We start from the raw sequence: 17,500 nt of genomic DNA, 5'->3' as shown, positions 1-17,500 counted from the left end.
TAATTGGCATATATATATATATATATATATATATATATATATATATATATATATATACACATATATATATATTCAGCGTGGTGAAAGGGTTTGTGTATCGCCCTGATCAGCAAAGCCACCCATACTAGGTTGGTCTGCTATGAGTAATCAGCCAAAGTCTCCAACCATCCCCAATTCTCATAGGACCGTATGGTGATGAACACTGGCCAAACCTAATACATTACTTACGACACGTCTGAGGCCTTTGTCCTGCAGTGGACTAGAAATGGCTTCATTTATGGTTGTGTTGTGTGGAGTCAAAGTAAGAGAATTTACCGTTGCTAAAAATATTTACATTTGTTAAGAATCAAAATAACTAAAAAATATTTGATAAAATATAAGATAATAATAAAGCAAATCTACCCAATATAAGATAAAATCAAAGCAGAATTAACCCAAACAAATACCTATGAAAGTTGTCGAACGGGGATGAACCCTTTGTGCATAAAACTTACAAAACCTTACCAACTACTTACAAATATCCGGAAGGATAATTAGCAAAATTATCGTTGTTCTTCCACAAATAGCTCCATTCCTCTTATCTTGCTTTTATTCTCACACTTCTTAAATGTGAAAATTCTTTATAATAATTCCTTCACACAATCTATCCAGAAACAAAAAGATTTGTCTCTCCATCCTCATATTAATCCTTCCATAGATATTCCATGACTCTTCCAACTGCTATCTTACTTGTTTCACATATTCCATGCCTTGCCTCTTTTCTCGTCCTAGTCTTGGGTGGTGCCATAGCCTCTGTACCATGGTCTTCCACTGTCTTGGGTTAGAGGTCTCTTGCTTGAGGGTGCACTCAGGCACACTTCTAACATATTTCTCTTCCTCTTGTTTTCTTAAAGCTTTTATATTTTATGTAGGAGATATTTATTGCAAGGTTGTTACTGTTCTTAAAATATTTTATTTTTCCTTGTTTCCTTTCCTCACTGGGCTATTTTTAATGTTGGAGCCCTTTGGTTAAGCATGCTGCTTTTCCACCTAGGGTTTTACTTAGCAAGTAATAATAATAATAATAAAAATAATAATAATAATAATAATAATAATAATAAAGTCCTCATATAATTTCAAATCAAGGACTTTGGATTACTAGAAATAAATATTAGCCGTAAAATCCGTTGAATGTATTGAGTAAAAACAATTAATGACAAAGAACATGAAAAATAAAAAAAGTGAAAAACATTTTCAGTATATGGAGATAGCAAAATTTAATTAACCAAACAAATGGTTATGATATAAATACATTTAAGGATAGATATCACATCAAAAATAGAATCTAACACGAACAAGCCCTCGTAGAAAAGCGATTAAGACTCCGCCATCTTTGATATTAATTAAGGAAGCTTCACAGGCATTTCGAGGGAAGAGCAAGGTAAAAGAAAACCCCCATCTAATGAATCAGAGCTGTTCCCCGAATCTCATTTACAAATTCCTAAGCATCGTTCTCTAAGGGTCTTAGTATGGCGGTGCGCTACAAACTCTGATGTAAAAATTAAAGTTAAGCAAATGAGTTGGCTGAAACTATTTCGAAATGGGAGAGAGTCTGCCTCTTTTCGTCTCACAAACTATTACATATGTATGAATGTATGTATGTATGTATATATATATATATATATATATATATATATATATATATGTATGTATATATATATATATGTGTATATATATATATGTATATATATAAATATATGAATATATATATATATATATATATATATATATATATATATATGTATATATATATATGTGTGTATATATATATATGTATATATATAAATATATGAATATATATATATATATATATATATGTATATATATACACATATGAATATATATATATATATATATATATATATATATATATATATATATATCAAGATTTCTTTTTAAGGACAGCGACAAAACGTTATAAAACGTGAGTCCAAAAATTTAAAAAGTACCCAGGAAAGTTCTACGGCCTTCTTATTTCATGTTTTAATTTGATATTCCTTTGGATTATAACGCTGATGAAAAAAAATAAACTTGAGCAAATAAGTTGGCTGAAACTATTTCGAAATGGGAGTACTCTCATGAGCAGACTTGGGAATAATGGTTCAACATGAAGCGTGTGTCCCTTATTGAGAGAGGCCAGCTTATGAGATGGGGGATTTTGAGTCAAGGGTGGTTATTATTATTATTATTATTAGTTATTACTATTATCATTATTATTATTATTATCAATATTACTACTTTTAATATTATCATTATTTTTACTTGCTAAGCTACAACCCTAATTGGAAAAGCAGGATGCTATAAGCCCAGGGACTCCAATAGAGAAAATAGCCCAGTGAGGAAAGGAATCAAGGAAATATACAATATTTTACGAACAGAAACAACATTAAAATAAATATCTCCTATATAAACTATAAAAAAACTTTAACAAAACAAGAGGAAGAGAAATAAGATAGAATAGTGTGCCCGAGTGTACCCTCAAGCAAGAGAAATCTAACCCAAGACAGCGGAAGACCATGTTACAGAGGCTATAGCACTACCCAAGACTAGAGAACAATGGTTTGATTTTGGCGTATCCTTCTCCAATAGCTAAAGTCTCTTCTACCCTTTCCCAGAGGAAAGTTGCCACTGAACAATTACATTGCAGTAGTTAACCCCTTAAGCGAAGAAGAAATTGTTTGGTAACCTCAGTGTTGTCAGGTGTATGCGGACAGAGCAGAATATGTAAAGAATAGGCCAGATTATTCCGTGTATATGTAGGCAAAGGTAAAATGAACCGTAACCAGAGGGAAGGATCTAATGTAGTACTGTCTGGCCAGACATAGGATCACATAACTCTCTGCGGTAGTACCTCAACGGGTGGCTGGTGCCCTGGCCAACCTACTACCTATTTATACTATTCTTTTTTTTTTTCATAATTAAACTTACTGAAATACTAAAAGAAGTTTATATGGTCTTTTTCTCCATTTAAACAAGGAATTGTGTTTTGGGATAGTCAGAGAAACAATGCGGAGATGGTTCCATGTTACTTCGAAAATTCAATTTAAAATTGGATTAAAAATGTAGAACGTATATAGTAAAAGGACTATAGTGTAAATATATATTATTGACTCGAAGATTGTAAAAATAATGAAAACATGCATTTACTTAAATGTTTAGTGATTCTAACAAAAAATATGATAGAAGACAAACTATGTAATATATAATTCATTAGAGCTCCAAACAATATTATTTTCAATTTCGAATTAATTACGGTAAATGGTTAACAATAAGATCTTTTTGTACAAACCATATTTTGCTATATTAATGAGACATTTCAAAGGGGGACTGTAATGGTATTAAGGAAAATGGTAGTGAGGAAGGATATTAATGTTATATCTTATATCATATTAATTCTGATTCATGTAGCTCTATGCATAATGAAGGATTCCTGAAAGGGGAAAAGGTTATAAATATGTAACATGGTGGTCATATTATTATTTATTATTATTATTAATTCCTAAGCTACAACCCTACTTGGAAAAGCAGTATGCTGTAAGCCCAGGGGCTCCAACAGGGAAAATACCCCAGTTAGGAAAGGAAACAAGGAAAAATTAGATATTTTAAGAACAGTAACAATGTTAAAATAAATATTTCCTGTATAATTATAAAAACTTTAACAAAACAGGAGGAAGAGAAAAAAAGAATAGTATGCCCGAGTGTACTCTCAAACAAGAGAACTCTAACCCAAGACAATGGAAGGCTATGGTACAGAGGCTATGGTACTACCCTAGACTAGAGAGCGATAATTTGATTTTGGAGTGTCTTTCTCCTAGAAGACCTGCTTACCATAGCTAAAAAGTCTCTTCTAAGTTCAAAGTCAAAGTCTGATAATGGCTTTAGTTTAAAATCTCATAACAACAACAACAACAACAACAAATCTAACCATTTCTAGTCCAAAACTGGACAAAGGCCTCAGGCATGTCCTTATTCATGTCTGGGGGCTGGCCAGTTTTCATCACTATGTTTGCCATAGGGTTACTTTCCCTGCTGGAGCCTTAAGACTTGTAATATTCTGCTATTCCAACAAGGGTTGCAGTTTATCTCGTAATGATAATAATAATAATAATAATAATAATAATAATAAACATCCTTATCAAATAAGTATGAAGTATAAATATTGCACTGCTTTGCATTAATTTCTGATTTTGTAACACGAAAAGAAACCAAATGAAATAGTTAGGTTGGTCAAGACACCAGCCACCCGTTGAGATACTACCGCTAGAGAGTTATTGGGTCCTTTGACTGGCCAGATAGTACTACGTTGGATCCTTCTCTCTGATTACGCATCTTTTTATCTTTGCCGACACATAAACAGAATAGGCTTGCCTATTCTTTACACATTCTCCTCTTTTCTCATATACCTGACAACAGTGAAATTGCCAATCAATTCTTCTTCTTTCAAGAGGTTAACTACTGAACTGTAATTGTTCAGTGGCTGCTTTCCTCTTAGTAAGGATAAAAGAGACTCTTTAGCTATGGTAAGGAGATGGACACTCAAAAATTAAACCATTGTTCTCTATTCTTTGATAGTGCCATAGCCTCTGTACCATGGTCTTCCGCTGTCTTGGGTTAGAGATCTCTTGCTTGAGGGTTTATATATGAAATATCTATTTTATTCTTATTATTACTCTTAATCTTCTCAAGTAGTTTTTCCTTATTTCCTTTCCTCACTAGGCTATTTTCCCTGTTGGAGACCCTGGGCTTATAATATCCTGCTTTTTCAACTAAGGTTGTAGCTTAGCAAGTAATAATAATAATAATAATAATAATAATAATAATAATGATGATGATGATGATGATGATAATGATGATAACAACAACAACCACAACAACAACAATAATAATGATAATAATAATAATAATAATAATAATAATAATAATAACATCAATCTGTGCAGCAAATTTCCACAGAGAATAACAGCTTATATAGTTAAATAATTAATTAGATTTAGTTTCAGTGGAATATCTTAACTAATCAAGAATGTAATTAACTCGGTGTAGTTGCGTAATTAACTCTACGTATGGGCGTAATGATTTCCCAAGCGGTGCATTAAGTTTACTCATGCAATCCCTACTATAAAAGTATTAGGTATGAATTATTAATTCGCACAAAGGTTTGCTATAATGATTAATGTAGAATTGAGGTGCATGTTTAGTAAACTTCGCTATAAAAAAAAAAAAAAAAAAAAAAAAAAAGTATATGTATTTGTAATGGTTTGAAAGATCAAATTAACTATAGAGTCAATATTCACTTTCTTGTGCTGGCCTATTGGAAAAATCCCTGATGGGCGATCGGCCGGACTGGGGTTCGAGTGACGTTCAAGTTCGCTAGTTTCTTGTAGTGTCTGTAAGCTCACCTTCCTTGTGAGATAAGGATGGGTGTTTGGGGGGGGGGGGAGCCTTTAGGTCTACCTGCTGAGTCATCAGCAGCCATTGCCTGGGCCTCCCTGGTCCTAGCTTGGATGGAGAAGGGGATTGGACGCTGATTTGTTATAATATATATATATATATATATATATATATATATATATATATATATATATATATATATACAAATATATATATACACATGTGTATATATATATATACACATATATATATACACACATATATATATATATATATATATATATATATATATATATATATATATATATATTTCCTCGTAATCATCATATTTTTGCTAATTATAATAATGCAGAAAGAAAATTCAATATAGCAAAGAAATGAATAACATATTATATATATCTAATGAAGTTTTCAATAATTGTGATGCAATAACTTTCGTGTCTTTACTTTCCCTGTTCGAAAGTGACCTACATTTCGAGTCTCGAGAGACCATACATTACCTGAGAGTTAGAGTTAGAGTTCTCTTGCTTGAGGGTACACTCGGGCACACTATTCTATCTTATTTCTCTTCCTCTTGTTTTGTTAAAGTTTTTATAGTTTATATAGAATATATTTATTTTAATGTTACTGTTTTTAAAATGTTTTATTTTTCCTTGTTTCCTTTCCTCACAGGGCTATTTTCCCTGTTGGAGCCCCTGGGCTCATAGCATTTTGCTTTTCCAACTAGGGTTGTAGCTTAGCAATTAATAATAATAATAATAATAATAATAATAATAATAATAATAACATCCATGTAAATCCTCAGATCACAACCTTGTTTTCGTATCTCTTTCCAGGGTCTCCTGGGTCAATGAGAATAACGAATCCGAAGGAGAGGTATCAGATAGCCCGCTTTGGCACATTTCCTACCCAAAGTCCAGTTTCATCCTTCAAGTAAAGGCAGCTAACTCAAGCTCCCTTCGCATAAACTTGGGCATAACAAGACCGTGAGGGAATTGGAATCCAAGGACCCGAGGAAGAAGGATCATATATCTAGAGAGTCTCTAGACATGGTCTCTAGGCTGTGGAGAAAAGGAAGACACGCTAGGGGGAGCCAAGGATTCGACAAAACGGGAAGAAGAAGACGGAAGAGGAATGAAAGTGTAGGAGAGAGCGCAAAGAAAACGAATCGGACGCAGCTTCCCGTCCTCTTCTTCTTCTGGCGAAGTTTAGTCGTGATCCAGTGGGCGGACGGATCGCTCTGCTCATCGCAAGTTCTGTGTGCGAGCGGGAAAAAAACGTACTATTACGAACCTACTTTGCGATTTGGATCAACTCACGTCGTTGGCATATTCATGGGGATGACGATTCATTCTTGTTTATATTTATTATGGACTTTTTACGTTCTATCTCATTAAAAAAGTTGAATTACATCGTTTGATGCTGTCAATGGAAAGGTGAGTAAGAAGTACCTATATTTCTATGTATATTATTCCTAACGTATCTTTAGCGTAGAAAATTAAGTCTGATTGTGTATGTATGTATGTATGTATGTATGTATGTATATATATATATATATATATATATATATATATATATACAAATTTATATATATATATATATATATATACATATATATTTATGAATATATATATGTATATATACGAAATGTATATGCCCATATAAGCATATTTAATCTGTAAGCGTGTGTATTTATGTGCATATACAACACACACATCACACATACACATACACACATATATGCATATATATATATATATATATATATATATATATATATATACATATATATATACATATATATATATATATATATATATATATATATATGTATATATATGTGTGTGTGCATGCACGTATGTCTTTGGGGAAGGGTGTTTTTGACCGACATGAAAATTCCCTACACACACCCACACAGATATCCTTTTATATATATATATATATATATATATATATATATATATATATATATATATATATATATATATATATATATATATATACTAACTAAGGGTTCAATAAACGTAAAGTGAAGAAAATCTCAATGAACAAAACTTAAACTAATCTGCGTGAAAGTTAAGCCTTCATAAAAGTTTTAATATCCTTAGTATTTTCATAACTTTCTCAACTACAAAAGCCTGCATTGGCTCTTTCATGGAACCTTAGTATGAATTATTACACGAACTTTTCATTGTTATCCAAGATTGAAAGCTTAGACCCCTTTTCAATGCAATCATTTTAGGCAACCTGCTTCTGAAGTTTTAAAACTTCGCAAGCATTTTAGGCAACCTGCTTCTGAAGTTTTAAAACTTCGCTTCGAACGTCTTAAGAATGATTTCCCAAGCATGCAAAAGTCTAGGAGTATTATTATTTTTGTTATCATTATTATTATTATTACTTGCTAAACTACAACCCTATTTTAGCAGGATGCTATAAGCCCAGGGGCTCCAACAGGAAAAATAGCTCAGGGAGGAAAGGAAACAAGGATAAATAAAATATTTCAAGAGCAATAACAACATTAAAATCAATATTTCCTATATACACGATAAAAACTTAAACAAAACAAGAGGAAGAGAACGAAGATAGAATAGCGACTATGAAGCAAAGAAGGAGGATAGTGACCATGATAATCTCCGAAGGAAATAGCAGTGGGAGAGAGAGAGAGAGAGAGAGAGAGAGAGAGAGAGAGAGAGAGAGAGAGATTCCTCCGAGGTACTTCGAAGAGCACGAACTTCGAGAAACTTAGGAGTTTCAGCCGACTAGGATTCCCACTTATTCAAGATTAATACAATAATGATGATGAATGTTCCTAGTAAAGTTGATGTTATTTCAGAAGTATACATAAACACAAGTACATGTACACATTACAGTGTGTGTATATATGTATATATAATGTGATACTCAGATACACAAGAGCCACAGTTAAAATGAAAATATAGAAGTGAATCCTGACTGGTTTCAACTTACTTCTTCAAGAGGATGTAAGACGAAACTAGTCAGGATTCACTTTTATATCTGCATTTTTCTTGTGGTTCTTTTGCACACACACACACATACACACACACACACACACACATATATACATATATATATATATATATATATATATATATATATATATAAATAGATAGATAGATAGGAAGAAATGTATGGCAAACCACTATATATGGCATTATAGAGTATGAAAAGGTTTTGATTCTGACAAAACTTCAGCAGTAATAAAACCCCTTTAAAGGCAAGGAATATATTAACCTTATGTTAAAACACTTGAAGATATCTATACAGGAAGTACAGCAATCTTAAAACTACCTATAGTGAGAAAATTCCCATTGAGAAAGTAGTTAGACAGGGAGACCGCATCTTTTCTGAATTATTCACTGCATCTCTAGAAGTTTTTAAAAATTTAGATTGGGAATATGTAGGAATTAACATTAATGGGGAATACCTTAACAACTTGAGATTTGCAGATGACATAGTTGTGTTTAGTGAACCAGGTGAGGAATTCCAAAAGGTGATAGAAGATTTGAATAGAGAAAATAGAAATGTAGGACTGAAAATGAATATGAGTAAAACTAAGATAATGGTCAATGAAAATACAGCCAACAATAAGGGTTATTAACGAAACTCTAGAGTTTGTTAATGGATATATATACTTAGGCCAGATAATAGATGTTCCCCAGAACATGAGACCGATATTAAAAGAAGGATAAGCATGAGATAGAGAGCTTTTGGTAAACAAAATGAGATTGTGGAGCGTAAAATGCCACTTTCTCTGAAAACAAAAGTATCTAATCAGATGGTCCTACCAGTATTAACTTTTGCCTCAGAAAGTTAGTCTTAATATAGCCTTAGAACATAAGTTAAGTTACAACTCAAAGAGCTATGGAAAGAATAATAATGGGATTAACACCAAGAGACAGAAAAAGAGCAACATGGATACAAAAGCATACTAAAGTAGAGGATATTCTAACTGCATGTAAAAAAGAGAAAAAGGAAATGGCCATGGGCAGTACATATAAGGAGAATGGAAGACCATAGACAGACGTGAGCGGAAGGATATGTTTGAGACCTTTGTCCTGCAATTGACTGGTAACGTCCAATGATATTGATGATGATAATGATGAATATATATATATATATATATATATATATATATATATATATATACATATATATATATGTATATAAAATAAAACACACACATAAACAGTATACACACCTATGTGTGTATATATATATATATATATATATATTAGAGAGAGAGAGAGAGAGAGAGAGAGAGAGAGAGAGAGAGAGAGAGAGAGAGAGAGAGAGAGAGAGAGAGAGAGAGCGCTGGCATCCCGTTTATAACGATAATTTTGGAGTTTTATTTCCGTAAGCTGTTATTCTCCTTCATAGTCTTAAAGCTATCAAGTTAATTTATAGCTTTGGTCGAAGGAAACATGTAAATTTGTCGAGCTAAAATTACGAAATTGAAAAAATTACGATATATTGGATAAATTTTCTAGTTTTCGAATTTATTATTCATTATCAAGTGAATTATTTCCTTAATATTTCACTAATCCAGTAACAAAAGACATGATTGTGAATTGTGCATTGAAATTGTGATACAATTCAGAATAATAATAATAATAATAATAATAATAATAATAATAATAATAATAATAATAATTAATAATGATAATAATATCGAGGTCGCAATTTCACTGAATCAATAAAATAAATTGATATTTCAATAGCTTTAAAAAATATAATTCCTGATTATGAGACACAATTGTGGCTTCGCGTTAATTAATATTCATTCCCTACCCCACTGATTTTCATTTTGCAATTTACAATACGACAGTACATTTTCAATTACATAGTTAGAAAATGATCAAATAGTTTCTCTTGCTTGATTTAACACAGAAGCTACAACCCTAGTTGGAAGAGCAACTATAAGCCCAGGGACCCCAACATGGAAAATAGACCAGCGAGGAAAGGAAACAAGGAAAAATAAAATATTTCAAGTACGGCAACATTAAAATATCTCCTATATAAACAATAAAAAAACTTTAACAAAACAAGAGGAAGAGAAATGAGATAGGATAATGTGCCCGAGTGTTCCCTCCAACAAGTGAACTCTAACCCAAGATAGTGGAAGATCGTTATACAGAGGATATGGCACTACCCAAGACGAGAGAACAATGGTTTGAGAGAGATAAGTTGAGTTATTCAAGAAACATAAAGTTAAGTAGATGTTCCTATTTTAAGAGTAACTTACGAAGAATTGATTTGTGTTTTGACTCTTCAATTAACGAGTTAATCGCATAATATGTGGATTATTGTTGTAATCTGTATATGTTACGGTCATCTTGGAAAATTGGTCATTTTCCAAAATGCCCGGCCATTATGCAAAAAGATCAAATTCGTAGTCCCTTTGCAAAATGACCTAAATATCTCGACATTTTGTAAAAGGGCCAATATTTTGGTCCAATTACAAAATCACCAGTATCATCGTTGGCAAGGGAACAAAATGTACAATCAGCAAGTAGCTAACCCAACCTAACCTAACCTAACCTACTTGCTGATTGGATATTTTGTAATCTTACTAAAAAGATAATTTTGTAAATGGCCCAAAATCCTGGCCCTTTTGCAAAATGTCGAGATATTTAGGTCATTTTCCAAAGTGACCAGGAATTTTGTCTTTTAGCATAATGACCGGCCATTTTGTAAAATGACCAATTTTCCAAAATGACCGATATATACTGTATATAAGGCAGCGATTGGATTTTGAGGAAACATGCAGGTCAAACTCAAGGGTGAATTCTACCTCTAGATATGTCTTGTGTACTCTTTTTCATTTCTAAGTTTTCTATCTAAAATCCATTAAGTAGAATGTCCGCACATCCTCTCTCTGATCAAATCTCCTCCATGGGTATAGAGAATGTTTATAAATACTACAATCTGGAAAAGGAAACACAGTTATATCTCAAGTAAACTCGGGCACACTATTCTATCTTATATCTTTTTCTCTAGTTTTTTTTTTTTTTAAGGTTTATAGTTTAAATATGGATGATCTATTTTATTGTAGTTTATTTATTTTCTTGTTTCCTTTCCTCACTGGGATATTTTCCCTGTTGGAGCCCTTGGCCTTATAACATCTTGCTTTTCCAACTATGGTTGTAGCTTACCTAATAATAATAATAATAATAATAATAATAATAATATGATTATCAATAATTACATTAGTAGAATTAAGAGAGAACTGTGTCCTTTCGAAAGAGTTGAGGTAAATCTTGGATTAGAAAGGAAATTTTATATTTATCTCTTACAAGAGTAATGGTGAGAAGAGAGGTCATACGCACGAGAAAGTTACTTCATATAACTAGAGGAGCACTCCTCTGCGACCTTGTACTTCGATGCATTTCATTCAAAATCCAATGGATCCGTCCTTGGGCTATACGCCACATGTCAACCAAGTTACGTTGAAATTGGTTCGGTAGTTTTTGCATAATGTTGTTCACAACAAAAATTAAACAACAAAATATTTGCAATTACTTGACCTTAGCGATTATTTTCAAAATACTGTTGCGTACTTGTACTTTGGTGTACTTTACCCAAAATGCTAATTTCATTCTTTGGTTTTACTCGACATGATTACAAAGTTTGGTCAAAATCGGAACAGCAGTTTTTATGTAAAGTTGCTCACAAATAAATAAACAAAGACAGGGGTGATTACATACCCTTCGCAAAATCTTCGATTTTGGCGAAGACAAAAATACCCGAGTCCCACATAAATCAGAAGTACTGTAGCTTAGAATGGAACTACAGTTTTCCAGAGGAAGACTTACTCCAACGTCTATGACTAGTGAACGCCAGACTGGGGTTCCAGTCTCCTCAAACTCGACAGTACCTTTGGTCGCTGAAACCTCACCTTGTGAACTAAGGATAGGTGGTTTGGGGGAGCCTATAGGTCTATCTGCTGAGTCATCAGCATCCATTGCCTGGCCCTCCTTGGACCTAGCTTGGATTGAGAGGGGGCTTGGGCGCTGATCATATATATATATATATATATATATATATATATATATATATATATGGTCAGTCTCTAGGGCATTGTCCTGCTTGATAGGGCAATGTCACTGTCCCTGGCCTCTTCCATTTATGAGCGGCCTATAAGCCTTTAAACCTCTGAATGTATGCATTTGATTTTGAGCCAAAAATACTGATTGAATAAGGATGTTAGGATGTTACTTCGGTATTATTCAACATTATTAAGAAGGTAAAGTGAGGTAGTGACAGGCAAAATTAGATTAAATTTTAAATATTTCGAGAGGTAGAAAGGAACAGATACATTGCCATCTACAATTTACAAACACAGTAATGAAGATGGAGAAATGAGAGGAGACCATTGTCTATAGTGTCATCGCTATGGTTAACTATTTTCATTTACATTTCTCGTAAATATATTAATGAGCTCATTATTATTATTTTTATTATTATTATTATTATCATTATTATTATTATTATCATTATTATTATTATCATTATTACTGGTATTGTTATTATTATTATTATCATTATTATTATTATTATTATTATTATTATTATTATAATTTGTTTTTTTAACATGTAGCCCAAACTCCCACCACATCATCATCGTCATCATCATCATCATTATTATTATTATTATTATTATTATTATTATTATTATTATTATTATTATTATTATCATTATTGCTATTTTTTCATTTTTTAACATGTACCTCTCCCATTTCTTTTCGTAACTTCGGATAAACGTATCGCTTCAAACTTAGTCGATCATGAAAAGTTCCCAACCTCGCAATGCCAGTCATACACGAATGATTCCTCGTTAATATTCTCAACTGCAGCAAACTCTGCATATAAACATCATACTGCGAATCAAACTCCACACCGCCAGTGCCATTTCGAGGGGACATACACTCAGTGCGCGGGTTCTGGAAATCTCACTGGAGTCCGGTATCGTTCCCAGCAGTTTTAACGTATGTAGGATGCCTCAGTAGTGGTACGGGAACATAACTGCTCGCGATATCTGTCATTCATTGCTACTCCATCAATTGAAGAGTGACGAAAGGGTTGTGGCAGCCTATTGGAAACGTCCGTACCTAGCAATCTATTGGACGGGAGTTCCAGACCCGCTATAGTTTATAGTGTCTGGAATCTCACCATCCTTGTGAGCTAGGGATACGGGGTATTGGGGGAGCCAAGAGGTCTACCTGCTGAGTCACCAGCAGCCATTTCCTGGCCCTCCCTGGTCTCCTAGCTTGGTGGAGATGGGGCTTGCCATATCCCCTGTACCTGCATTTCATGGGTGACCTTTAAAGCTTAAAACCCAAGACTACTGATTAGACTCATAAGCTTTGCAAGTTAACCTTTATAATTCGACCCTCCTCACTTATCCGGGTTTGGAGCCGGCAGGATTGTGTAACTATCACGCTATAGACCTAATAAATAAGGCATCAAATGTTCAACGAAAATACAACTAAACAAAAAAAAACAAAAAAAATACATCTTTGCCTGACACGCATGCGCGCGCACACAAGTAAAAGCGAAAAAAGACATGAAACACATCAATCTATGCTTAACATGGAATCATTGTGCACGTAAGTTTAAAAAAAGCCTAACAAAGTGATAAGTATACTATACGATCTGCATTTACTCTCAATGAGAACAATTTGGAAATCGCATCAGCATAATGAAGAGGGCAATCGTTACAAGCGGTTTGTTCTCACAAACGATGCCCCCCTCCCCCCTCCCGCGCGATATTTCTTTCGGCTGAGGAAATACGCGGGCGGGAAAGATTAGTAATTGTTCAATTTATCAGACTTTGCTATAGGAAGAGTTTGTTAACAACTTTGACGGGTCATATTTCTAGAATGCTTTTCGACAGGGTTCGGATAAACCGTCGATTTGTTTAGGATGAAGAATAGAGTTGGAATTGCTACCTAAGGGAGGCATACGGAGGTAAAGGGATCTCTATTCCATTTTATGCTCTCATTTTGGGAAAAGTTTCAAAGGATTTGCGGAAGGTATTTATGTCATTTTATGTAACATACGAATGTTATCTACTGAAAGTTTTAAATTAGATAAAATAATTATTTGATTATCTATTTGTAGGCATCTGCTTTCACCTACGAATAATGATTCGTATGCCTCTTCATTGCCTCCCATGAACAAACACATATCTACCTATCTACCTATCTATCTATCTATCTATATATATATAAATATATATACATACACACACACACACACACACACACACACACACACATATATATATATATATATATATATATATATATATATATATATATATATATACAATCACGCACACAAATAAAGTATTTCAAGAACAGTAACAACATTAAAATAAATATTTCCTAAAACTATAAAAACTTTAACAAAACAAGAGGAAGAAAAATAGATTAGAATAGAGTGCCCAATTGTACCCTCAAGCAAGAGAACTCTAACTCAAGACAGTCGAAAGCCATGGTACAAGAATGGATGAAAGCAACTTATTTTGACAAGGCCTTTGTCTGGAAATGGTAAAACAATGCCGACCTTGAGAGAGTTGACATATGGTATTAAAAATTGTATTGGAAGTAGGTGCCTTATTATCCAGGATTTAAAAGACAGCATATGCTGTAATGTATGGATGAATGATGTACAATGTTAAAAATTTGTATTAAAAAAACGGTAAAAGTCTGGCAACATTTATTCCAGGATTTTTACTGTTTTAAAAAAGGTCATATTGACGTAAAAGATTGACATTACGGTCACCAACCCGTAAAAGATAATAACAAAGTAAGGTAAAATTACGGTCGCCTGAATATTTTTACAGAGAATTTCCGATAAAAATTACGCTTTTTTTCTAACAGTGTAGTATAAAGGCCACTCACAAGCAGCAGAGGGAAGAGAAAGGTAATTTTGTTTGTGGCACAAGTCCAAGAGACTGACCATAATATATCAGTACTCAAGCCCGTCTCACGACAACCATAGATAATCATATTTACAAATATTGATTTTGACATATATATATATATATATATATATATATATATATATATATATATATATATATATATATATATATATATATATATATATATATATATATATATTGCAATAAAACTCAACGGCTGAATTTTGAAGCTTAGAAACTTTAACAAATTCATCTTTTGTTCATATAAAGAATCTCTTATCTTTACTATTTTCCTTACCAATAATATCTGGCTAAGAAAGAGATACGTGTTCATGTATGATACTCGTATTGTACCAGAGTAGTCGGGCGTTCACGTTTCTGGGAAAAGTGACTCTTCGTGTGTGCATACATTATCATCATTGTCATTATCATCATCATCAGTAGTAGTAGTAGTAGTAGTAGTAGGCGCCAATACACGGAGGTGAAGGAATAGAATACTTAAGAGTAACATTAGTAATACTAATAAATGTAACAATAAATATAAGAATATTACGAAATATAATTAAGCAGCACTTGCTGATACTAAATAAAACATCAGCTTAATCGAACATTCAATCGCGTACAGACTTAAACCATAAATCAAAACACCTAAGTAATACTTAAGTGACTTTATACTTTATACTGAAGTGACTTTATAATTAAGTGACTTTATACTTTATACTTAAGTGACTTTATACTTAGGTGACTTTATACTTAAGTGACTTTATACTTTATTCTTAAGTGACTTCATACTTTATACTTAAGTGACTTTATACTTTATACTTGAGTGACTTTATACTTAAGTGACTTTATACTTTATACTTAAGTGACTTTATACTTGAGTGACTTTATACTTTATACCTGAGTGACTTTATACTTTATACTTAAGTGACTTTATACTTGAGTGTCTTTATACTTAAGTGACTTTATACTTTATACTTAAGTTACTTTATACTTAAGTGACTTTATATTTTATACTTAAGTAACTTTATATTTTATACTTAAGTGACTTTATACTTTAAAGCGTCAATATCAGGCGAGTAAGATATTTTCCCCCGCCCTCTGACACAAGAATTCCGTAAAAGTGGTTTGACTAAGTGTGATTCATAATGACTCATGAGTCAAATATTCCTATCAGTTTTTTTTCCCTTTGGGGTGAGTTTTCCCGTGAATATTTTTCATTTCGTTGTCGAGCTAGATAAGAAATGGTTCTCGCGTTTATATGTATGTGAACGATTTATATATATATATATATATATATATATATATATATATATATATATATATATATATATATATATTTATATATATATATATATATATATACTGTATATATATATATATACACTGTATATATATATATATATATATATATATATATATATGTATATATATATATATATATATATATATATATATATACAGATTCATACGTATAAATACATCTAAAGCAATGCAATGAACGGGAAGGGTTTTGTATATTTTATGCATGGATGTAATTTGTATGTGCATATGTAGATATCTAAATTTATGTATATATGTATAGGCAAATAAGTATCCATCCATACAAACACACATACACATATAATATAATACAATATAATATATATATATATGAGAGAGAGAGAGAGAGAGAGAGAGAGAGAGAGAGAGAGAGAGAGAGAGAGAGAGAGAGGGGGGGGGGGGTATATGAGCTTTTATACTTGGCACATAATGGACATCAATATAAGTATATACGGTATATACATATATATATATATATATATATATATATATATATATATATATATATTATATATATTATATATATACATATATATGCATACATATCATTACATATATTTCATAAGTTACTTAAAGCTAAATGTATTCACGATAGGAAAATATAAACAAAAAATAAACAATCGAAACTCATATAAAAACTGGTAGGGTCCTTAAGCTATTGAAATCCTTGTGAGATATATAAATAAAACCACATTATATATTTCATTTCTTCACGGGTCATATGTATCCATAGGTCAAAGGTTATATTGAGGATCTATGGGCACGCGTTTAGACAGCTATAATCCGTACGACCATATC

At 32.2% G+C, this 17,500-nt stretch overlaps 1 protein-coding gene and 1 long non-coding RNA gene across 4 annotated transcripts in view; one reads left to right on the top strand and one right to left on the bottom strand.

Annotated features, from left to right (window-relative positions):
• The window catches only part of LOC137652181 (uncharacterized), a 509,514-nt gene that overhangs the window by 48,486 nt on the left and 443,528 nt on the right, over positions 1-17,500 (bottom strand). The gene's annotated exons all lie outside the window — the stretch shown is intronic.
• LOC137652180 (QRFP-like peptide receptor) overlaps positions 6,659-17,500 on the top strand; it is a 431,646-nt gene continuing 420,804 nt past the window's right edge. For all 3 annotated transcript variants that reach the window (XM_068385393.1, XM_068385392.1, XM_068385391.1), the window contains exon 1: positions 6,659-6,866. The gene's annotated coding sequence lies outside the window, so the exon portion shown is untranslated. The remainder of the gene's footprint in view (positions 6,867-17,500) is intronic.

Source organism: Palaemon carinicauda, chromosome 13, assembly GCF_036898095.1.
Source record: "Palaemon carinicauda isolate YSFRI2023 chromosome 13, ASM3689809v2, whole genome shotgun sequence".
NCBI lineage: Eukaryota > Metazoa > Arthropoda > Malacostraca > Decapoda > Palaemonidae > Palaemon > Palaemon carinicauda.
This window is presented reverse-complemented; position numbering and strand designations above follow the sequence as displayed.